We start from the raw sequence: 24,229 nt of genomic DNA, 5'->3' as shown, positions 1-24,229 counted from the left end.
GACTCAGGTGGTTAAACATCTGCCTTCAGCTCAGGTCATGATCCCAGGGTCCTGGGATCGAGCCCCATGTTGGGTTCCCTGCTCAGTGGGGAGTCTGCTTCTCCCTCTCCCTCTGCCACTCTCCCTGCTTGTGCTCTCTCTCTCTGTCAAATAAATAAATAAATAAATAAAATCTTTTAAAAAAAAAAAAGAAAGATGTCAGATGCAGCTTCAGTCATCTGAAGGCTTGACTGGGGCTGGAGGAGCTGATTCCAAAATGGTGTACTCCATAGCAGTTGACTAAGAAGCCTCAGCTCCTTACTTACAGGAAGCCTCAGTCCTCACTGTGTAGATTTCTCCATAGCGTGCTTTGTGTTCTTGTGACTTTCCCGAAAGCAAGCAATTCAAGAAAGAAAACAAAGAGGAGGCCAAAATGCCTTCTATGGCCTAATCTTGTATGTCCCGATTATACCTACCATAATCTGTTTACTAGAAGCAAGTCACTAAATTCTCTTCATACTCAAGAAAATAGGGATTAAGCTCCAACTCTTTAAAGGAAGAGTATCAAAGATTTTATGGGCATATTTCAAGTCCACACATAAGTTAATGTCAATGCTCCTCTCTAAACCAATAGTTCTCAATTGGGGATAATTTTTGCCCCTTTCCCCCCAGGGAACATTCATCAATGCCTGGAGACATTTTTGGTGGTCACAAGTGGAAAGGAGTGGGCTACTGACATTTGATGGCTAGAGGCCACGGGTGCTGCTAAACATCCTGCAATGCTCAGGCAGTCCCCCACAACAAAGAATTATTCAGCCCGAAGTATCAGTAGTGCCAAGGCTAAGAAATTCTGGCCTAAGCTGTTAGTTAGCTGTGTGACTTTGGGCAAATTCAGTATTCTCTTTAAGCTTCAGTTTCCTCAGCTCTAAGATAGCAACACAATATAATCCATCTAGAAAAATGAGATAAAGCATGTAAAATACTTATACAGTCAGTCCAAGGAATGCCTTCTCTGTGCCAGGCCCTGGGCCAGATACAAGGAACTTGGAGGTGAACTAGCCAAGCATGGGCCTGACTTTGTAGCCTTATGTATTTGGAGCTTTAATCATAAAATCAGTCTGAGTTTTAGTATAATTTATCATGCCCAGGTCATTGTTCTATTTATCTGTGAAAATCTTGGAGAGAGGAGCAGCTCTCTTTCCTTGTCCAGCCCACCTCAATGCCTAGCAACATGTTTTGCACTGACAAGATACTCAATCAATGCTCGTGGAATTGAATTCCACCTGCTCACTTCTTGAAACGACTACTTTTTATATGATTTTAAGGTGCCGGGGATTGTAAAATGTACAGCCTTTTTAATAACAGCTTTCCATTTTGTTAGAAGGGTGAAAAAACCACTCTATTAACTATATTCTTCGATTGTGAGATACATTCCAATTTGAGAAATGTTAAAATTTGAAAAACAAAACAAATGTGCATCACAAAATTGAGGAAATATGGTAACAACATTTGTTCATATCCTAGTTTACTAATTTTGAGTAAAAGAAGCCCGTGTGCCATTTCTGCTATTATTCTTCCTGTGGACATGGTTTTTGTGCAGCATATTAGTTTTCTCTTGCTGCTGTAACAAATTACCTCCAGTCATGTGACTTAAACAGCACAAATCTATTATCATACAGTTTCTGGAGGTCAGAAGTCCGAGGGAAATCTCACCAGGCTAAAAAATCAAGGTGTCAGTAGAGGCTTCTGAGGGCTTCAGGGAGGAGTCTGTTTCCTGGTCTTCTCCAGCTTCTAGAGGCTGCTCTCATTCCATGGCTCATGGTCCCTGTTCTGCATCTTCAAGCCAGTAATGAAAGATTAAGTTCTTCTCTGTCTGTCTTCCATAATTACATCTCCTTCCGTCTCCCTCTTCAACTTTTAAGGACCCATGTGATTACATTGGGCCCACCTGGAGAATCTGGGCTGATCTCTCTGCCTTAAGGTCCACTGACTAGCAACTTAATTCCATCTGTAACCCTGATTTCCCCTTTTCATGTCACCTAATATATTCACAGGTCCCAGGGATTAAAACATGGACATCTTTGGGGGGATGGTTATTCTGCCTACCATGGTCAGTGACACCAAGGAAACCACAAAATCCCTCTAGACATGTAGAGGTAATCCAAATCACATCTCATAACATAGGGAAGGTTGAATATGACTCACATTATCAAGTTGGCTGGATGAATTCCAGCCACTGCTTTCCAATGGCAGGATCCAGAGAAATATTGCATTTCTGTGCTCCTTGCCACTGGGTGAGTGAGATTCAGTCCCTTTCTACATAAGCAAACGGAACCTATAAACCTCAATTTGGCTACTCCACTGTTCCAACATAACACTGCTCAGTGTCGTGAAACGTGACTCTTCAAAAATCTATTATGTGACAAGCCGGGTGGTTTATGACACAAATATTGTATTTTGCACACTTCATTTGCAGTTAAATTATTGAACATCTGACAACCCAGGCCATGTTCCATTTCTTAGTGCAAATCCATTAGAAGGTATTTTTTGTTGTTGCTGCTGCTGTTAAATTAGGGCTTTAGCGTTTCCAGACGTGAAGAGTGAATTTATTTTACAATGATTAAAAATCATTTTATAATTAGATTTGAATGAATAGGGAGTTATTGGAAGCTAAGCCCAGTGTTCAGCTTCTGAAGGAACAATTCCAGTGCTCACGTTTCATTGGTATTTACTGCTGTGTCCCTTGGCCATTTCGTAAGAGAGGAAATTAAGGCCAAAGGGGAAATGACCAATGAGAGTTGAGACCAGGGAGGTAAATCTCCAGGAGGATTTTAATCTGGAATCACTGCTTGAGATAGGTCAGACTTTGGATTTGTAAAGCCCTGAGCTACCTCGTGCTCTCAGTGATGAGGCCATTTGTACTGTATACAACTGGGGTCATAACATCAAAGTCTATTCGGGCTGGGCAGTTAAAGCAAATGAAGTAAATGATGCTGGTGGATTGTGGTATATTTGGGAGTGGTGGGGACTGTGGAAAATTGGGAAGCACGTGCCCTCTCTAAATGTGTAGGTGCTACTCAGTTCCTACTGATTTTTTTAGAAGAGTATGGGAGACCAGTCTTGCCAAATTTTCCAACTTTTCACAAGAAACAGGCATCTTTTTTCCCCCAAGTTTTTATTTAAATTCCAGCTAGTTAACACACAGTGGAATATTAGTTTCAAGTGCACAATATAGTGATTCAACCCTTCCATACATCACCCAGTGCTCACCATAACAAGTATACTCCTTAATCACCATCACCTATTTCACCCATCCTCCCACTCACCTCCCCTTTGGTGACCATCAATTTGTTCTCTATAGTTAAGAGTCTGTTTCTTGGTTTTTCTCTTTTTTGCCCCCTATGTTCATTTGTTTTGTTTCTTAAATTCCACATATGAATGAAATCATATGACATTTGTCTTTCTCTGACTGACTTACTTCACTTAGTATAATACTGTCTAGCTCCATCTGCATCATTGCAAATGATACAGACTATATCTTCATTATCCATTCATCAGTCAGTGGACATTTGGGCTCTTCCCGTAATTTGGCTCTTGTTGATAATGGTGTCATAAACATCAGGGGGCATGTATCCCTTCAAATCAGTATTTTTGTAAGCTTTGGGTAAATACCTAGCAGTGCAATTGCTAGGTCATAAGGTAGTTGTCTTTTTAACTTTTTGAGGAACCTCCATACTGTTTTCCAGAGTGGCTGCACCAGTTTGCATTCCCATGAACAGTGTAAGAGGGTTCCCCTTTCTCCACATCCTCACCAACACCTTTTGTTTCTTGTGTTGTTGAGTTTAGCCATTCTGACAGATGTGAGGTGATATCTCATTGTGGTTTTGATTTGTATTTCCCTGATGATGAGTGATGTTAAACATCTTTCCATGTGTCTGTTGGCCATCTGTACATCTTCTTTGGAAAAATGTCTACTCATGTCTTCTGCCCATTTTTAACTGGATTATTTGCCTTTTGGGTGTTGAGTTTTATAAGTTTTTTATATATTTTGGATACTAACCCTTTATCAGATATGTCATTTGCAAATGTCTTCTCCTGTTTTGAAGGTTGCCTTTTAGTTTTGTTGATTATTTCCTTTGCTGTGCAGAAGCTTTTTATTTTGGGGCACCTGGGTGGCTCAGTCAGGTAAGTACCTGCCTTTGGCTCAAGTCATGATCTCAGGGTCCTGGGATGGAGTCCCAGATTTACCTCCCTGCTCAGCGGGGAGTCTGCTTCTCCCTCTACCTCTGCCTGTCTCCCCAGATCGTATGCGTGTTCTCTCTCTCCGAAATAAAATCTTTTTTATTTTATTTTTAAAGATTTTATTTATTTATTTGACAGAGAGAGATAGCAAGAGCAAGAACACAAGCAGGGGGAGTGGGAGAGGGAGAAACAGGCTTCCCGCCACGCAGGGAGCCTGATGCGGGGCTCGATCCCAGGACCCTGGGATCATGACCTGAGCCGAAGGCAGACGCTTAACGACTGAGCCACCCAGGCACCCCAAATCTTTTTTTTTTTTAAAAAAAGCTTTTTATTTTGATGAAGTCCCAACAGTTTATTTTTGGTTTTGAAGAAAGAGAATTCTTGATTTTTATATAAAATCTTTAGATTTCAAAATATAGACTTTTAATACAAAAATAACTTTTAACTATTCAAGTCAAACAGTACTCATATATAGATTAAATATAGCTCAGAGCACATTTGATTTAGATTTCTAGGTTCCAACATACCAGGTAATCTATACGCGTAGCGTGGCCAATGCTGCAAACTTTGAAGTAAGCACTGTAGTGCAATGATGTATAGTTCACAGAATAGACTCTTGAACAGCCTATGAGCAGAATTCCCTGTTTCAACCTTAGTTTGTCCACCTATTAACTTGTTAATGACCTTGGGCAAGTTACTTAACATCTGTCTCCATTTTGGTTTTCTTCTTCAAATAAAATGTAAGTAATATCTATCTCATAAGGTTATTGTGAAGGGACACCTGGGTGGCTCAGTAGGTTATGCATCCGACTCTTGATTTCGGCTCAGGTTATGATCTCAGGGTGTGAGATCGAGCCCTACATCAGGCTCCGCACTGGGTGTGGAGCCTGATTGAGAATCTCTCTCATGACAGAGAGAAAGAGAGGAAGGAAGGAAGGAAGGGAGGAAGGGAGGAAGGGAGGAAGAATGTTATTGTGAAGATTTAGAATTAATTCCTATTTAATTCCAGTAGTGACTGAATGTAGACAGTGCTTGTGTTGTTTCGTTGTTGTTGTTGTTACTAATAAGGAAACTAAAACGACTCATGTTCAGAGTTTTGGTGATCTTGCTCAAGGTCACATAGTGTGACTCTACATTGCCTCTTATGTGTTGCTTCTGGTGAAGGTGTCAATGACTGCCTCATAACTGGTTTAAAAGTGGTAAAAATAGGGACACATGGCTGACTCCATCAGAAGATCATGTGTCTCTTGATCTTGGGGATGTGAGTTCGAGCCCCACGTTGGATGCAGAGATTACTTAAATAATAAAACTTTAAAAAAATGAACTTATGGGAAAAAAAATGGGAAAAATATAAGCCCATGATTTGGGTGCTAAGATGCCCAAAGCCTATTTCAGTAACACTTGATAAATAAACCACACGAATACAAATAAAAGGCCTTGTTCCCTCATTACTCGAGTTTGGAACAAGATTAGCAATGAAATCATGTCACTTATAATCCTTCAGTGACTCCCTGTGATCCTAGGGGTGAATAGTGATTATTTAGTATGGCTTTTGGGACCCTCCGTGATCTGGTCTCTCCCTACCGTGGAACTCCCCGTCTTGCATTCTTTGTTCTAGCCCTACTGCACTCTCTCTATGTCCAGGATGCAGCGTATCTCCTTTTGCCTCTGAGAATTGTACTTTTATTCCCTCTGCCTGAAACACTGTTAGGAGCATAGAACTGAGTTAGTTAATCACATTCCCTAGCTCATGACATATCATACTTGGTCAATGGATGGCCCTTGTCTTATTTTATTATTCATTTCTTTCTTTCCTTATATACTTACTGCCTAATATCATTTCCTTCTCTTATGTGTTTGATATATGTTTGTAAATTTTGTAAAATATACAGTTATTTTGATTGTGAGTTTTTAATTAACATAAATAACGTTGTGTTATAAACCTCATCCTGAGGATTTCTTCGCTCAACACTGTTTTAAGATCTATCTATATTTCTTTCTGTATATTTAGCTTGTGACTTCCTCATGCTGTATGATGTTCTGTACATTTATCACACTTTATTCCGTCCCCTAATGATGGACACCTGGGTTACCATCTTGGTATTACAAACAAACTGCATGATACAGGCTCATCCCTTCATGAATCTGTGTGGGAATTCCCCTGGGATATATACATAGGTGATAATAGGTAATAGGGCAGACACATACCTAAGTTCACCAAGTCTTACCAGCTAGCTTTTCCAAATGACTTTGCCAGTTTACACTCCCACCATGAAGGAGAGTTCCTAGCTCTGTGCTTCCTGGCATTTGCCACCTGTCTAAAGTTTTGCTGTTTTGATGGGTAGGTAACACCTCATTGTTTTAATTTGCCTGCCTCTAGTTACTGAAGAGTGTGTCTCTTCCTATATCATAGAGCTAGCCAGGTTTCTCCATATCTCAGACATCTATTCATGGGTTTTGTTTTGTTTTATCTTTCCTTTGGTGTTTCTGTCTTTTCATTTGCAGGAGCTCTTTGTATATTCTAAATATATAACCTGTTCTTGCTTCTGGATGTTGTAAATGCCTCTCCGGGTCTGTGTCATGTTCACCTCCCTCTTCCTGGGCTAGCTGAGTCCAACTCATTCTTCAGGATCACCCTAGACATCCCTTCCTCCATGAGGCATTGCATGAGCTTCCTGAATATCCTGGAGCTTCCTCTGTTATCTATCTTGTGTACACTTCTACAGCCCCCTCTGCTTCCCCTGTCGTACTGCTCATCAATCTATCATAATCACCTCTTGGAATCCCAGCTTCCCCAAAGTGATTTTGAGCTCCCTGCGGCTATATATCACTTCTTGTTCATTGTGACATCTTCAGCTCCCATTTCAGGGCTTAGAATGAAGGGCCAGGACAAACATTTGTTGAATCAATGAGAAGTAAACTCATCTATTAAATAGTTCCTATGCATCCGATTCGATATATGAGCATTCTAGGCAGTGCTTCATTAAACCATCCCATTGACCCTACAGTGGAGGATTTGTTATCCCCATTTTACAGATGAGGACACAGAGGTAATGTGCAGTATGTGTTATAGGGGAGATGGGTAACTACAAGCATTTGCTGTTCTCAGAACTCATTGTATATATACAACCTTGCCAAGTTAGGGTTTTAGAAAATCTTGCCAGAAGCATGAGCCTGTATTTGCCCTCAAATATTTATTTTTTGCTGAACATGGCTACAAGAATCTGATGTGGTCTGCCCCTCTCTCCAGCATCATTTCTTCTACTGTCACCACCACCTCTCTCTCTGTAAGTCCCAGGAACACTTGATCCCCTTATAGTTCCTCAGATGCTGTTCCTTCTTTTCAGAGCAGCACTTCTCAACCCTCAGTGCAAATATAAATCAACTGGGGATCTTGTTAAAAAGTTCGGATTCTTCTTTGCTACATCCCAGACGGAGCTTGAGACTTTGCATTTCCAGCAAGCTCCCAGGTGATGGTGATTCTCTTGGTCTGAAGACCACACTTTGAGTAACTAGAATTTAGAATACTCTTTATTCAACCCTATCCTACCTCCCAGCTGTTCATGCTTCGGAGCTTAGCTTAAATTTCACCACCTCAGGGAGTCTATCCCTAATCAGACTAGACCAAGAAATAGATCCTCACTGCACTCTACCCTTGTTTTTTGAAGCTCTTACCACCATCGTATTAATGAGCCACCAGAAGAGTCATGTAACGGCTGTCTCCCTAACTCAAAGACAAACTCCAGGAAAGAGGAAGCATCAGTCAGGCTCCCCATCATAGTCCTTGTGTCTAAGCATGACTTGCCCATAATAGGATCTCAATAAGTATGCATGGATTGAAAGGGCTGAATGGAGATGAATGTTCTAACATTTGATTTGGAGACCCCATGACGATGGGTTTTTAACCTCTTTTGAGCTACAGATCCCTTCGAGAATTTGAGGAAATCTATCCCCAGAAAAAAACCTCTCCCAGAAAATTGGAGCATATCAATAACATCTTGCCTAACCATTGCATTCCATTTCAGTAGGTGAAGAATTGCTGCCCTGTGTAAATATAATCATCCCACATCTCTTCCGATGAGCACCAGGTGCCCCCTAGATCTTCCCTCCATTTTATTTCAATCAGTCTAATATTGGAGGAGCACTGTGGAGACTCCTACCATCAACACAACCTCTTCACTTCTAAACTCCCTGCACAGGCAGTGGTGAAAAGCGGGGGAAATGTGGCCAGAGCAAGGCAGGGATGTGTGTGCTCCTGGGGGACAGACTTCATCTTACCAGATCAACAAGTGAATTATCCCTGACTTAAGTGAGACTTGACATGAGCTAGAAATCATTTTACCTGGAAATGGGTTGGTTTTTCATCTGAGCTGTGGCTACTGAACCTGATTTTAAAACATCTCAGAGATCTACCTCTCTGATCATTTCTGTGCCTCTTTGTTTCCCAGAGACAGAAATGCCTTGCTTGGTGGACAAGCATGGACTTCAGTGACAGAGGCATCTGCTTTCACATCCAGCTTACCAAGTCTGAGACCGGTGGGTCAAGAGTTAACTTCCCTGTGCCTCAGCTTCCGCATCTGTGAAATGGGTCCCATCAAAATATCCTCTGAAGTCTTGGGACCTATTTTCAGTGCTGAAACAATGTCCACCATTTATATTGCTCTTGCTTTTAAACAGAAGCTTCCTCACTGTGTCCCACTGTTCCCCCCCCCCATAATAGAGCCCCTTAGAGGGGCTTGCTTTGTCCTTTTAGGCTAATTATCTAATCTTTTTGCTCAATTCTCTCCTCCCAGGCTTCTGGGGATATAGTACATTATAATCTGTTATTGGCACTGCTATTTATTTGCAGCCAGGGACATTTTATTCTTTTCCAACTTGTACAAACCTGGGCTTGGCTTCCATCCACAGCCAGACCTAGAAATTATAATGCATTACCAAGTAGGTATTCATTTCCTGGTATTATTCTAAAAGACTTCTGGGGCTCAAGAGATTTTGAGCAGTGAATTTGAGGAAGACATCCTGTAGGTTGCAGTAAAAGCCTGTGTAGGTACTATTTAAGGTTTTTTTTTTATTTAAATCTTTAATATTATTTCAGAGGTTCAATTATTTACCATGCTAGCTTCAGGTAGAGAGTAATTTGAATATCACTGTTGGTGGAGGAGAAGGTGGCAGTTTGCAAATCACACAATTCGGTCTTGGCTTTGGTGAATACCACCAAGATGCAGAAATGTAGGCTTGCCCTCTGTTCCATGTTATAGTTTATTGGTTTTGAAAATAAAATCACACAGGTAATATATTGCTGTCTGTAGGGATGTTATTTGGAATACACAACTGTGATAGACAAGTCATCTAAGCCCTAGGCTGGAGCAGGAATCTGAAGACCCCCTAGACAACCAAAGCACTAACCCTGTACCTGCTGGATGGTGGGGAGGGCTGGCAGGAGGGGGAGACCCTAGGAAAGGGCACAGCATGGTCAGGATAGTAGGGGATATCCTTTCCCAACTGGTACAAAAATATTTTAGTATTTTAACAAATGCTATAGCCCGAAGGTTGCCTAAGGGCTGAATATCAGCCGTATTGGTTGTAATATTTCAATGGTAAGAATATAATGATGAAATGATCAATCTCAGGGTGCCTGCGTGGCTCAGTCAGTTAAGCGTCTGACTCTTGATTTCAGCTCAGGTCATGATCTCAGGGTGGTGAGATGGTGCCCCATGTCAGGCTCCGAGCTCATTGTGGACTCTGCTTGAGGTTGTCTCTTTCTCTCTCTCTCCCTCCCTCTCCTTATGCCCCTCCCCCTGCTTGCACTCTCTCTCTTTCTCTCTAAATAAATAAATAAAATCTTAAAAAAAAAAAGAAATGATCAATCTCCCCCCCTTCAAATCCCACCTTTCCTTCCTCTGTTATATGCCCACCTCCCCTGCACTTTATTTTCTCATTCAGACACTAGGGACATAAACCAAGCAGAGAAAGTCAATTATCATATGGTTTCACTTATTTGTGGAACATAAGGAATAGCATGGAGGACATTAGGAGAAGGAAGGGAAAAATGAAGGGGGGCGGAAATTGGAGGGAGAGAGGAACCATGAGAGACAATGGACTCTGAGAAACAAACAGGGTTTTAGACAGAGGGGGGTGGGGGGATGGGTTAGCCCGGTGATGGGCATTAAGGAGGGCACGTACTGCATGGAGCACTGGGTGTTATACGCAAACAATGAATCATGGATCACCACATCAAAAACTAATGATGTATGGTGACTAACATAACATAATAAAATAAAGTTAAAAACAAAAAAAAAAACAAAAAACAAACACTAGGGACAAGTACATCCATGGATGGTTTTTTGTTTTTTTAATTGCTTCACCCAAAGTGGAATCATACATAATGAATAATAATAGCTGACAGTTGTTAAAGCTCATTAGTTACCAGGCATGGTTCTAAGCAGTTTACATGATCAGCTCTTCTAATGTCCCCACTAGTTTTCTCAGCCAGCAGATGAGGAAACAGGCACAGCGAAGTTATTTAACTTGCAAGCTCATAAATGCTGAATCAAACCCAAGTGGCCTGGCTCCAAACCCTCACCTTCAGTATCACCAACTAAGCGAAATAAATCTGTTACCTGCACTTTCCGTCAGAGATCTGACTCATTCCTTTAAATGACTACATCATATTATCTTGTACGGTTTACCAGATTTCATTAACCCTTTTTCCTTCTGTAGACATCCAGAATATTCCTCATTCCCTGCCTCCCTCCCTCCCTCTTTCCTCTCATCTGCCTATCTGCTTTTTCAATTTTTCTTTTCTTTTCCTCGTAGGCGGACACTACAAACAATGCTATAATGTGTATGTGTGTCCTTGTACAAATAAGTCTCTGTACAGCTTTTATTTCTGGAATATGCACCCCCCCCCAAAAGGGGATTGCTGGCCCTAATGGTGAGGATATTTTTTATTTTAATAAATATTGCTAGGATTACATTGTAAAAACAGTGTATGCCAGGGGCGCCTGGGTGGCTCAGTCGTTAAGCATCTGCCTTCAGCTCAGGTCATGATCCCAGGGTCCCGGGATCAAGCCCCGCATCGGGCTCCCTGCTCAGCTTCTCCCTCTCCCACTCCCCCTGCTTGCGTTCCCTCTCTCGCTGTGTCTCTCTCTGTCAAATAAATAAATGAAATCTTGAAAAAAAATTTAAAAATAAAAAAAACACAAAAAACAGTATATGCCATTCCAACTGGCTGTATATGTAATTGCCATTTTCCCACACCCTTACCAGCACCGGAGTTTATCTGTCTTTTTAATCTTGTGCCACAGATGGAAGAAGAGTGCCACATGGTTGCCTTAATTGACAGTTTCCTTATTATCAGTGGGGTTGAGCAATTTTCATATGTTGAATGGCCTCCTGCTCACAAATTACCTGTTCCTATGTGTGTGTTTTGCCTAATTCCAAACTCGGTTATCCTCCTTCTTATCTAGGAGCCCTTCAGCTATTAGGAATAGTAACAACCCCTTTGTCAATCATGTGTATTGCAAATGTTTCATCCCAATTATCATTGTCTTTTGTTTTTATGTTTTCTTCGGTTGAACAGGTTTAAAAAAAAAATTTTTTATAACCAGTTTGTCAATCATTTATTGTACAGCTTCTGGACTTCCTGTCTGGGTTCAGAAGTTCTCCCCCACTCTGAGTTTATCATATAGTCTCTTTCCTTCTTATTTCTTTTATACATTTACATATTCAATCTATTCAGAATTGATTTCTATATCTGATCTGATGTGTGAATCTGTATTTTCCTCCAGATGGAGAGCCAAATATACAGTTCCGTTGATTAAATTAACCACAACCTTCCCCATGGATCGAGATGCCACAGTCAGGACTGAGTACAGAATTACAGGGCTGGGTGGAACCTCAGAAAGGCAGAGTCCAACCGTGACACCTAATCCCTCGCTCCGATTGGCCACACACGTGGCCACATAACCGAGACCTGGCCCAGGGTCTCCTTGGGAAAATGCCTTTTACAGCCATCTACTTCTCTTCAGACAGTAAGCAGTGTCTAGGGAACTAATAGAAAGGAGGCCACTGAGTCTAGACGAAAGGATACTCCATCCCCTATTCCCCCAAATGCGCAGGTTTTGGTCCGGTGTAGGAAGGCTCCAGCCCAGTCACTACTGGGAAGAGCACCCACGAAATCAAATCAGATTCTGGAGTACACAGCAACCTGGTAGGAAGGGGACCAGCACCCTGAAAGAGTTTGCATTCTGCAGTCAGTGCTGTTTGAAATATGCATTGACAGCTAAAAATTTGTGCACAGATGAGCTGGCAGTGTCCTTCTGCTTTACCTGGGAACCAATATAAACAGAAACGTGGGGCATGTTTCAGCATGCAGATTATCTGTATAAAAGTTTAGCCAAAGGCTAGAGGCATTTGGCATTTGTCCACTCAACTAGAAAGCTGGGAAGCGGGTTTGGCCACTTTTTCTTTTCTTTTTCCTTTTTCTTCTCTCCCCAGTTTCTCTTCCCTTCCCTCTTTCCTTCTCTCCCTCCCTTCCCATCTCTCATCTTTTTTCCGAAGATGAGATCCAGACGATCCCTAGAGAGCTCATCTCCAAGGCAGAACCTCAGCAGCCCACTCTGTGTTTGATCAACACTTGAAGTGCCTGCAAATACTCTGCTTCTCATTTAAATTTGTATCGATCCCAAATGGCAAACAGGCAACCAAAATAAATTATCTAAATAGAGTTAATCAGGAAGGAGCCAGGGCACGAGAGGAATCTGGTGCTGGTACCAGAGATTTTGCTGATGTGGAAAAGCTGCTGGAATAAAATATGTATGCTTTGGACAGGAGAAAATAATCAAAAGCCAGTCCCTGAGAAGTCAGAATTACTGAGAAATGAACCAGGGTTTCCTTGTGCAGATTTGTTCTGTGGATGGCAGGACCTGGAGGTGGTAATACATGGATCATTAAGGGCTGTCTCCTTCTTGAGAACAGGCTGCAGAAATCCTTTATAGGTAAGGAGAGATCTGCTTATAATAGGTATATGAGTTTTTTTCAGATCAAACAATTTCAAGCTAAACAATGCTTGGCACTAGGATAAAAAGAAGTGGGGAGCCCAGGTGATGTTTATCTTTTCAGTTTGTGCCTTAGAGCAGATATCTGTAGCTTTTGTCTAATTTTTTTTTCTGATTTTGACTTAAGGAATCATCTCAAGAAAGGTGGACGTGCAATGCAGGGTTAGCCAATCAGCTTTCATTCCCCTCCTCAAAGGGGCTGGTTCAGAGGTGGATCCGATATAGTCAACATCAATGTTTTGTTTTGCCAACACTGGGTTTGTTGGTTTACTTAAATGATGTAGTCGCCACTATCTAAACAGTTGGTATGCTTTATGTAAAATCATGGATTTCTGGCTTCTCTTTAAAAGATCAGGTGATCAGTTAACTCTGGGCTGATATCCCCACCTGGCAATAGGCTCCTGGGGTTGCACAGTGGCTCTCCTCTTCAGATGAGCAGGGGCTTCCAGTTTGCCAAATTTCATACCCAGGCCATATCCACTTGAGTTTCTGACCTGGTCAAAGATAGCAGTTATACAGGGCACCTGGGTGGCTCAGCTGATGTAGCGTCTGCCTTCGGCTCAGGTCATGATCCCAGGGTCCTGGGATCTAGCCCCACATCGGGCTCCCTGCTCAGCGGGAAGCCTGCTTCTCCCTCTCCCACTACCCCCAGCTTGTGTTCCCTCTCTCGCTGTCTCTCTCTCTCTGTCAAGTAAATAAACAAAATCTTAAAAAAAAAAAAATAGCAGTTACACTTAATTTCATGTCACATCAAATGTCAAGAATGATGGGGACCTCCAGGGTCCTAAGAAAGGAAGTAAGTTGTCTAAGAGCACACAGCAAGTTGATATCATAAATGGGAAAAGAACCCAGGATATTCTTAGATTAACTTTGCAGAACAGACAATACTCCTTATGTTTCCTGCCAGGGAAGAGCTAGTTCCCCAAGGATGCCTCCAATGCATCCTTTAGTGATGCAATCCACTAAGGGTGCTAATGGTGGGTATTTCAGATCCAGTGGGGTGGTGCATATTTTTAGGCAATGGGACTGTGTCCTCTCTCAATATGCTTTTCATAGGTGAGTGCCAACTCCTCTATGCCCAGGGTTGAAGGCTAGACAAATAAAACTTCTCTTCCTGACCATTAAGAAAGCTATGACAACATCACTCATTCTTTCTGAAGGGGGTGTGGTTTATAAGCTTATAGATGGTAAAAAAATTCTGTCTTTATTCATTTGCCCATTCAATTGCTTGTGTGTGTGTTTATCCATCCCACATTTACTGAGCATTCACTGAGTGCCTTGTTCTCTGCTAACTTACAGAGACACAAAGATTGGTCCCTGAAGCTCTCAGTTGAGCTATAGGCTATAATGCACACACAAAGGAGGATTGAGTTCGCGGAGGAGGTGCCATGTTACTAACCTTTCCAAGACAAAGAAGAGTCCACTGTGGGTAGGAATCAAGAAGTAGCAGCTGTGAACTGCCCTAAGAGCCCAGACCCACTTTGGTTGGCCCCAACATTTTAAAAATTAAATTGAAAAAGAATAAATATGTTTACCACATTTAAAAATTGGAAGATTTCAAATGAAAATCCGGGTTTCCAACTTCTCTTTAAAAGTAGTAGATCTGAAAACACCAGGTTCACATCCCCTCATGGCAACAATTAGGTATTGCTGAGAGGTGGCCGTTCTTTTTAGAGAGGGCATGCATTCCAGTTTGTCCCAAGCCCCACCACTCCCTATTACGTTATTCATGGCCCCCATCATAAAGTTATATGACCTGGCTGACCTCTCTAGGGATTTGAATTGGTGTTCTGTGATCTAGCATCTCAAAGAATGTGCAGTGGTCACAGGGAAGGGGTGGAGAACAATGTGTAGGCAGAGGCACAGAGGTGGAAAGCATGTAATATATCCAGGGAACGGCATGTAGCTTCATGCAGCAGGCAGATGATTAAATGGGACAGAGGGTAGGAAGAAATGAAGCTGAAGAAGTAGCCAAGGGACAAATTGCCCATGAAAGGCCCTGTGGGTCACACAAAGGACTTTGTGCTGAATCCTATAGTCAATGGGAAACCCTTGGATTCTTGGCAGGGGAGTGTTGTGATGATATTTGTGTTTTCAAAGACCACTGTGCAACCATGGAGTGAGTGTAGCTGGCAAAGGTAATGAAAGAGGCTGGGAGATCGTTTGGGCAGCAATTGTACTGATCCAGGACAGAGATGAGGAATTCAGTAATCTCTAATTTATGGCCAGCATAGGCACTTGGCAAATGATTGTTAATGATTGAATGAAGAATGAGAAAGTCTCAAGGGTCTCTTGTTCCTTCTACCAACCAAGAGTCACCATGATGACCCTCTAGGCTTCCTGTGGCCAAAGTCAGGCACCTGTTCACAAACAGAGCACAACTGAGTACTTCCCTGTCTGTAAAATGCTTTTTTGGCAAAGTACATAGGAATTTAGACTTTCTTAGTAGTAATTACACTATAATACCCCAGGTGCCCCTAGAGTGTACTCAGAGAATTAATGGGCCTATCAGTCTCATTTACTTCTTAGGGTCCCAGGGTCTCCTTCCATAAATGAGCATTCTCAGTGCACTAAATGAGACCCTGGAGGACCAGAAGAGTGAGTGCTTCTCTCCAAGGTGAGCCAGAGGTGAATATAATCCTCTGGAGGATGCCTCTGGCCCATTGACTGGGGAATGCTGCAGTGACCGAGGCAGAAGGCGCTCCAAATGCAAAGAACATTATTCCAAGCAAACGAGGGAGCCCAGCAATTATTTCCACTCAAAAGTTGGTAATGAATAGGCATGTTATTTATTCATTCATTAAATGTAGGCAAACAAGCAACCAAAGAGGAAGCCGTCTGGCCATTCTTTTAATGAATCTGTCCCATTTCTGAGTGAAATGTAGGCCATGCAGATGAAATGCTGAGCTCTGGAAATATATTACCCACTCAGGAAGCCATCCTTCCAGCCTTAATTAAAGAAAATCAACAACTCCCGTTTGCAGGGGATGATGATGGAAATCAAACCAAGGAACTGAAATATAGACTTGCCAGCCTGCAAGCTGGGTCAGGCTTGGCTGGGCTTGCAGAAGCCTGGGAACCTTGTGAGTTCATTGGAAAGATTGTGCCTTGGGTGGCACCAGAAGCCTGTGATATCCACAGCAGCCAAGATATTGCAGGGAATTAATGTAGTTTGCAGGACACCAAATCTTTTGTGATGAAGCTTTGGTGACTCATTCATTCATTCCCTCAAGTTTTTATTTGTCCATTTGCTCATTCATTAATCTACTCAGTGAGCATTTATTGAGTACCTGCTGCTTGTAAGCTCTGTAACCTTGGGCAAGTCATTTCATCTCATTTTGCCTCAGTTTCCTTGTCTAAAAATTGGGTGTGATAGTAGTGTCTACCTTAGAGTTGAGGCTGTTGTGAGGAGGGGCTATATGGAAGGCACAGAACAGACATAAATACTGATATTATTATTACTTAGGGAACTACCCTCATTCCCATTTCAGACCAGAGGACAAGAAAGAAGTTTATGTTTAACATCAAAGTAGGTGTATGGACGTGTGTGTGTGTGTGTGTGTGTGTGTGTGTTCCATGTTGTTAGGCACAACTGAGAGGTAAACACTCCTGAGACAGGTGTAAAAGGTGTGTGACTTGAGTGATTGTCCTTGGCCATGTCAATGCAGGGACCCTTGGGGAACCACAAAGTCAGGGTGGCTGGAGTCCATGAGACTTGGGGTATTTTAGTACAATTCCGCTGATGGCATCTGGGTAGCAGCTTGTGTCTGCAGTAAGAACATGTGCTCCTGAAAGGTGGTGATATTCCCCAACTCCATCTCTTCAACAGCCCCACCCACTTAGCCATAGTATGCTGAGTTCTGCATTGAGTATAGATAGACTACTTCCCACCTCCATTTTATACCCAAACTGTTCTTTCTGCTCTGAAAGTCCTTTTCTCCTGCTTCCTTCCTCATTCACAGCCATCAGGCAAACCATTCATCTTCCAAGACTTGGCTTATACATCTGCCCCCACAGAGTATCTCTTGGACTCATCTTCCATCCCCCATGCTCATAAAGTCAAACATTTTCTTCTTTATTCCTGACTGAAATGTATATATAACTGTCCTGGCATCTGTAATGCTGTCTTGTCTTATTAAATTTATAAGTCTGTCTCCCAACATAGACTCTAGGAACATCCCTACAAGGCAGAGCCTTGTTATGTCTCTTGCATGCGCAAGATCTAGCACAATGCTTGGCATGCAGTTGGTACTTAATAAATATTGGTTGAATTAATGAACAAATGAAAAGACATGTGAAAATCTATTTTATAATCCCTTGAGTAGGAAAGAAATCAATTAAACCACTATAAATGATGGTTTGGGAATGGGTGCTTATTCTCTTTTCAAAGCTCATTTGTGGAATGCTACTCGGCAGTTAAAATGGATGGCTCTGATACGTGCAACAACTTGGATGGATCTCAAGAGAATTATGCTGAGTCAAAAGAAATATTACATACTGTATGATTCCATGTATAGAACACTCTTGAAATGGCAAAACTATAGGGATGGAGCCCCGATTAGTGGGTGCAGAGATGAGAATGCAGGGAAGGGAGGAAGGGAGCAGTGGATATAAATGGTAGCAGGAGGGGTTCTTATGATAAGACTGTCTGTATCCTGACTGGTGGTGGTCATTGAGTCTATTCATATGGGAAAATTACATAAAACTAGATAATACACACACACAAATGAGTGTACATAAAACTCGTGAAATCTGACAAAGGGTTGTATCAATATCAATTTCCTGGTCATGTTATTGTCCTATAGTTATGCAAGATGTTACAGTTGGAGAAAACTGAATGAAGGGCATATGGGATCTCTTTGTGTCTTTCTTACACCTACATGTGAAGCTTTCATTATTTCAAAATAAAAAGGAACATGCACACACCTAAACACACACTTACAAACACAGTGAGATCCCACTATACATCCACCAGAATGACTATGATTAAAAAGTCTGACAACATCAAGCACTGGTAAGGATATAGAGCAACTGGAACTCACATACACAATTGCTGGGAGTGTTAATTGGTGCAAACACTTAAAAAGTTTGTTTGTATGTTTCTACCAAGGCTGGAAACATACATACCTTATGACCCAGCATTTCCATTCTGGCAATAGAAAAACACACATATGAGATGATCTGAAGCAGTACATTTCATGTTAACTCTAAACTGGAAGCTGTCAAATGCCCATCAACAGTATGATAGATGAGTCAGTTGTGATATATATCTGTTGTCTCCGTCAGTTTGGGCAGCTATAAGAAAATACCATGAATTGGGTGATTTAAACAAAAGCCATTTATTTCTCACAATGCTGGAGGCTGAGAAATCCAAGATCAAGGTGTCAGTAGATTTGGTGTCTGGTGGGGTCCCTCTACCTGGTTTGCACATGGCTGTCTTCTTATGTCTTCACATGGCCTTTCCTTGTGCATGCATGACGAGAGAGAGAGAGAGAGAGAGAGAGATCTTGTCTCTTCCTCTTCTTATAAGGCATTAATCCCATCATGAAGACCCCACCCTCATTACCTAATCTAACCCTAATTACTTCCCCCAAACCCCACCTCCAGGTACCATCACACTGGGGATTAGAGTTTCAACTTGTGAAGATGAGGAGGGAGTCCACAAACGTTAAGTCCACAGCGCCTATGAGGGAATACCATATAGCAATTAGAATGAACAGCTTGCAACTACATGTATCAGCCTAAATGAATTTCAGACCCATAACGTTGAACAAAAGAAGGCAGTCACAAAAAACAACATGCTGTGTGATCCCATTTATTTGAAGTTCAAAGAAGGCAAAAAATTAGTCAATATGGTGGTTATATTTGGGGGGTAACAATTGGAGAGGGATGCGAGGAAGAATACTGGGGTTATAGTATTGTTCTGTTTCTTGCTCTAGGTTCTAGCAATGCCAGTGAATTTAAGTTTGTAAAAATTCATCTGATTGTACCCCTTAGGATGTATGCTCTTTTGAGTATATACATTATTATACTTGAAGAAAAAAATGTTAAAGGATAAAAACATTTATTCATTTTGCTCCGTTTATTTATTTATGAGGTGCCTCCTCTGTTCTAGATACCCTAAGTTCTTAGGACACCCTAATAGATACAGAAGCCCCTATTCTGGGGAACTCACAGTCTATGGAGAAGCCACTTATTTTCCTTTTCTTTATTTTTCTCTTGCAAAGAGTTCCAAGTATCAGATAAGATCAGGAGAAACTTTTCTGTTGGTGGTGGTTGTGATTTTAATTAGTTATCGAACTAAAAGAACTTGCATAAGAGAGACTTTTTCTTGTCTTTACAGCAGAGCAATAGAGAGTTGTGTGTTTGGTTTTTTGTTTCGTTTTTTTGTTTTTTTGTTTTTTGTTTTTTGTATAAAGTACTTATTGAACTCTAAATCTTGAGTTCTAGTATCCCTCAGATAATTCCTTTTAAGACTTCCTCAAACTAATTTTCTTTTTTTTTTTTTCCATTGCCACTTTGGAATTTTTTTTTTTATTAACATATAATGTATTATTTGTTTCAGGGTTACAGGTCTGTGATTCATCAGCTTTACAAAATTCACAGAGCTCACCATAGCACATACCCTCCCCAATGTCCATCACCCAGCCACCCCATCCCCCCCACCCCCTTCTACTCCAGCAACCCTGATCAAACTAATTTTCAATCAAAAGAAGAAAAAATAGTCATATGTAATTGCCGCAAAAGAAAAAAAAATCCCCTTACTAGGAAATCTGTAACTGCCTTCAGGAATTCAAAAATAAAAACATTCAAGTGAAGGAATCTTTGCTTTGCTTCACATGGAAATATCTCAGTTGAGAGGAAATTCTGCATCTGTGTTTGCAGCCCTCAGGCCTGGGTGAACAGAACCCCAGGACAGATTACCCTCTTCCATTCTAATGGACAGTTCGTGGCTTTGGCTGTGATCTGGTGAAAACAGTGTTTCTTGTCATTCTATCCATAGTAATCCTGTAATTTGCAAAACACAGGAGGCATTAAAGCGTGGATAATATCACCTTGCCATGCCAAAGATGGAAAAGAGAATTAATGAGATCAATAAAGCTACTCTCACAGGAAAAATAGAAACACAGATGGGAAATGGTAGAAGCGTTGGCAAGCCGGAGAGAGAGCCGGCGACCTGCTTATGGCCTTGTTTTAAGGCCAGCACTGTTCCGTGGGACATATGAGTTAACTGGCCTCACTGCCACACTTCCAGCAGAGCCCCACCTTGGCAATGCTCAAAGCTCTGGCCAGGATGAGGGATCAATCAATAGCAGGTCAGCAGGTCCTGGTGGAACACCACCATATGCTTGGCACCAGGCAAGCGTCATGGTGATGCTAAGAAATTATGAAATATTGTCCATTTATTGAGGAGCGTATGTTCCACTTTGAAAGAAAGTCAGATGCCCTCACCTTTTTTATACCAACATTTAAATAAACATGTATGGGGAGAGACATCTGATCAGTAATTGTAATTAAAAATGTGTTCAAATTCATCCAAGGCTCTCGAAGAGTTGAACACACCGGGTTGGGGGGATGAGAGCCGCCATCAGAGAAAAAGGAAATAGGCATGTGTCCTAATGCATGCATCAGGTCCTCAAAGCAACCCTTAGAAAGACAGATACAGTTGCAGTCAGTGCATGGATGGTAAAACTGAGGCCCTGGGGATCATACATTTGCCCCAGTTCCTACAGCCAGTGGTGGAGCCAAATCAGATTGTAATTAATCCAAAGTCCATGTAGAGTCTTTACCACACAGGGAGTGCTACTGCCAAAGAGAGGCAAGCCCATTTAAGAGGCACCTGGATGGACATCTTAATTTGTGTAGTTGTGCATTTCTGTGGATATTTATAAGAAAAATGCATAAAACTACTATAGCAAAGCCCTGATTTCAGGTATTATTGCTTCCGATGAGGCTAAAGTATTTAAATTAAAAATAATGCAATTTTTTAGAGACACATGAGGTGAATCATGCAGGTGGTGAGGGTTTAGAAAAAAAGCATGAGCAGAAGCATGATAAGTGTTTAGAATAAAAGCATGAATGATTTTCATTCAAGAAAGCAACTGTCCCTGTCATGGGGAGACCTGAGAGTGTTTTAGAGGGACCTAGGCAGGGATTGAGGAATTTGGAGATTACTAGGACTCATGAGGCACGTGAGGCAAAGGGGAGGGTTCTGGAGAGTGGAGAGGAAAGTCAATGTGATGGGCACAGTGTGGAGTTAGAGTGGGAACACCCAGGCCCAGAGGGTCTGGGTCAATATCAAAAACATCAATATCCATTAGCATCAGTACCAAAAACAGAAGCTCAAGCTTTTCATTACCAAGTTGAGACAAGGAAATACAAATGATTTTTGAGAACGTAAAGCAAGGGGACATTAGCATGTCATTGGATCAGGAACCTCGTCACCTGGGACAACCTGGTGAGTACTCACCTTGATGGGCGTGGCAGCTGATCCAAAGGGCAAAGGTCAGGGAGCTGGGGCTGGGCAGCAGCAGACCTGTGAAGGCATCCAAAGATGGATGCTCATTGTCTACAGGAGGAATGATGATGGCTCCTAGTTTGAAACTGTCCCTTTGGAATTAGCACTTTGAAGACACATGGGATTGAGAAAGGGAACTCAGGAAGGAGAGAGCAAAGGGAGTAAGGAGGAGAATCAGAAGAAGAGAAGGATGGCAGGAAGAGAGGGAAGGAGGTTGTAGAGGGTAAAGGATGGGGGAGGTCTGGAGGGGAGGAGAGAAAGGAGGAGAAAGGGGGGAGGGAGGAAGGCAGGCAGGAAGGAAGGAGTAGGCGGAGGATTGACCCTGGGTGGACCTGCTATGCATTGTCCATATTCACTCTCAGTATTTTTTCTCCGTTCTCTGTCCCCATTACGACCTCTGAGATTAGCTTCTTGTTGGCACTTCCACCTTCTCTTCTTACTAATTTCCTTTTTGATATTTTAATTTATTGCATTTCATTGGGACCTCTTTCCCTTTAAGGCATTGTAATTAATGGACGAGTCTAATTTCCTTTGAGACAACATTCTTAATTGCCGTAATTCTCACTTATGTCTTTTAGGCATCCCTGTTGGCGCTGATTCATTTTCATTTGCATTCTCAAACTCTTCAATTAGAAATGCACCGTGATCCGGGAGACAGTTTTCCTTCTCCCAGCCACAAAGCTGTGTCGCAGTGTGTGTGAGCTTCAGGAGCCCTGTCTGCCTTTGAACGTCTCATTTACAAATTGAAAATCCTCTTGGTGTTGATGCACATTGGAATTTTTATGAACTTCTGCAAAGAGGCTGGATTGCTATTATTTTTTTCATTTTTGTTAAGTCAGTATTGTTTCTTAGTAACTTTTTTATGAGTGGACTTAAAGTTGTTTTTGTTTTCCTTTGTTTTTTTTAAACCCATGCTTATGAATATGGCCTGGACACCCGATACAGTTTAGGCACCCTTGGGTGATAAAGAGTTAGTGGTGAGATTCCCCTTCTTCTCCCAGAAAATTGGCACTGTAGTCATACTTGAACTCACATATGCACCCCTCAGCCTGTGTCCCTGGCAGCCACTGATTTATCTGTACTCCAAGTTGACATTTTTAGATTATTACATAAAAGGTTATCTTTATATTTTTGACTCCAGTTTTTGGTTATGCCTGTTTCCCCATTTATGTCTACTTATTTTCAAAGTATCCTAAACCCACTTTTATATTATGATATAATATTAACATATAAAGTAATATAACTGTATTATATTAATATTATTACATCATTCTATATTTTCCTTTATTTTACTCTCTGCCACATACCATGACACCCTCGTCTCTTTTAAGGAATGTACAGAATAGTTGGGGGAAGCAGGACAAAAAAAGAAAAGACTAAGAAGCAAAGAGACAACCATTAAGGTTTCTACGTAGGCTTGGCATCATGGTGGTCCCTCTTCTTCCCTAGCACTCATATGCAATGAGGAAGAAAAGAGGTTTGAACCTAAGGAGAGTACAACTCAACAGTCTCAACTCTAAACTGTATGGCCTTGGGCCATTTGTTTCACCTCTCTGAGTCTCAGTTGCCCTGTTTGTAAAGTAGGTAATTATTATCATGCCTCCCTCATAGGCTGGGTCACAAGGATTGAAGGAGTCAGCATATACAAGGTACTCAGAAGCATGCCAGGCTGCCCTTACCATCCTCATCCTCACCCTTGTCTCCATCTCCATAGAGGTTTGCTCCTCTGTATCCCCATCTGAAACCAGCCCCTCAAAGGTGCCAGCCTGTAGGGTAAGGGGTCATCAAGCACTAAAGGTGCACAAAGCCTGGTGATGGGGTTAGGGGGAGAGTCCCCCAGTGTCTGGTCTTACCAACAGCCATCCTGGCTTACCTGCTTGCATAAAATCTGACACCTCTCTTCCCTGCTTCCTCTTCTGATCCAACCCACATTTGCCTCCAGCAGGACTATGTGCTCCATCCCAGGGTGGGTCCCACAGAGCAGCTCCTGCTCAGCCTTCCCTCTTTCCTGGCAATACAGGGAGACTTTGGCATCCCGGCCACTTTGGTGCCAGCAAAGTCAGGCACTCTTTGGTGATAACCTAAGGTAGTTGGTTCTCTTTCAGCTGTGGCCCATCCTATTCTGATTCTGTGATTGATGCTACTGGGCAAGTCAGGAATTTGCTTTCTATTATATCTTGTAATCACCTATTAAATGGATAGTTCTTATTTCCCTGCTGCTATTGTAATTTTTTTTAACTTTTTTTTTTTTTAAAGATTTTTATTTATTTATTTATTTAACAGAGATAGAGAGAGAGCACAAGTAGGCAGAGCGGCAGACAGAGGGAGAAGGAGAAGCAGGCTCTCCGCCGAGCAGGGAGCCCGATGCGGGGCTCGATCCTAGGACCCTGGGATCATGACCCGAGCTGAAGGCAGCCGCTTAACCGACTGA

At 41.9% G+C, this 24,229-nt stretch overlaps 1 long non-coding RNA gene across 2 annotated transcripts in view; it reads left to right on the top strand.

Annotated features, from left to right (window-relative positions):
* LOC145721574 (uncharacterized) overlaps positions 1–24,229 on the top strand; it is a 424,011-nt gene that overhangs the window by 352,507 nt on the left and 47,275 nt on the right. Inside the window, exon 4 of one of the 2 annotated variants that reach the window (XR_014145331.1) lies at positions 22,377–24,022. The exons of the other annotated variant lie outside the window; for it this stretch is intronic. This is a non-coding gene — a long non-coding RNA (uncharacterized LOC145721574). The remainder of the gene's footprint in view (positions 1–22,376; positions 24,023–24,229) is intronic. 2 annotated transcript variants of the gene reach the window in all.

The sequence above is a fragment of the Leptonychotes weddellii genome, chromosome 5 (genome assembly GCF_054177405.1).
Source record: "Leptonychotes weddellii isolate Sample4059 chromosome 5, ASM5417740v2, whole genome shotgun sequence".
NCBI classification, from domain to species: Eukaryota; Metazoa; Chordata; class Mammalia; order Carnivora; family Phocidae; genus Leptonychotes; species Leptonychotes weddellii.
This window is presented reverse-complemented; position numbering and strand designations above follow the sequence as displayed.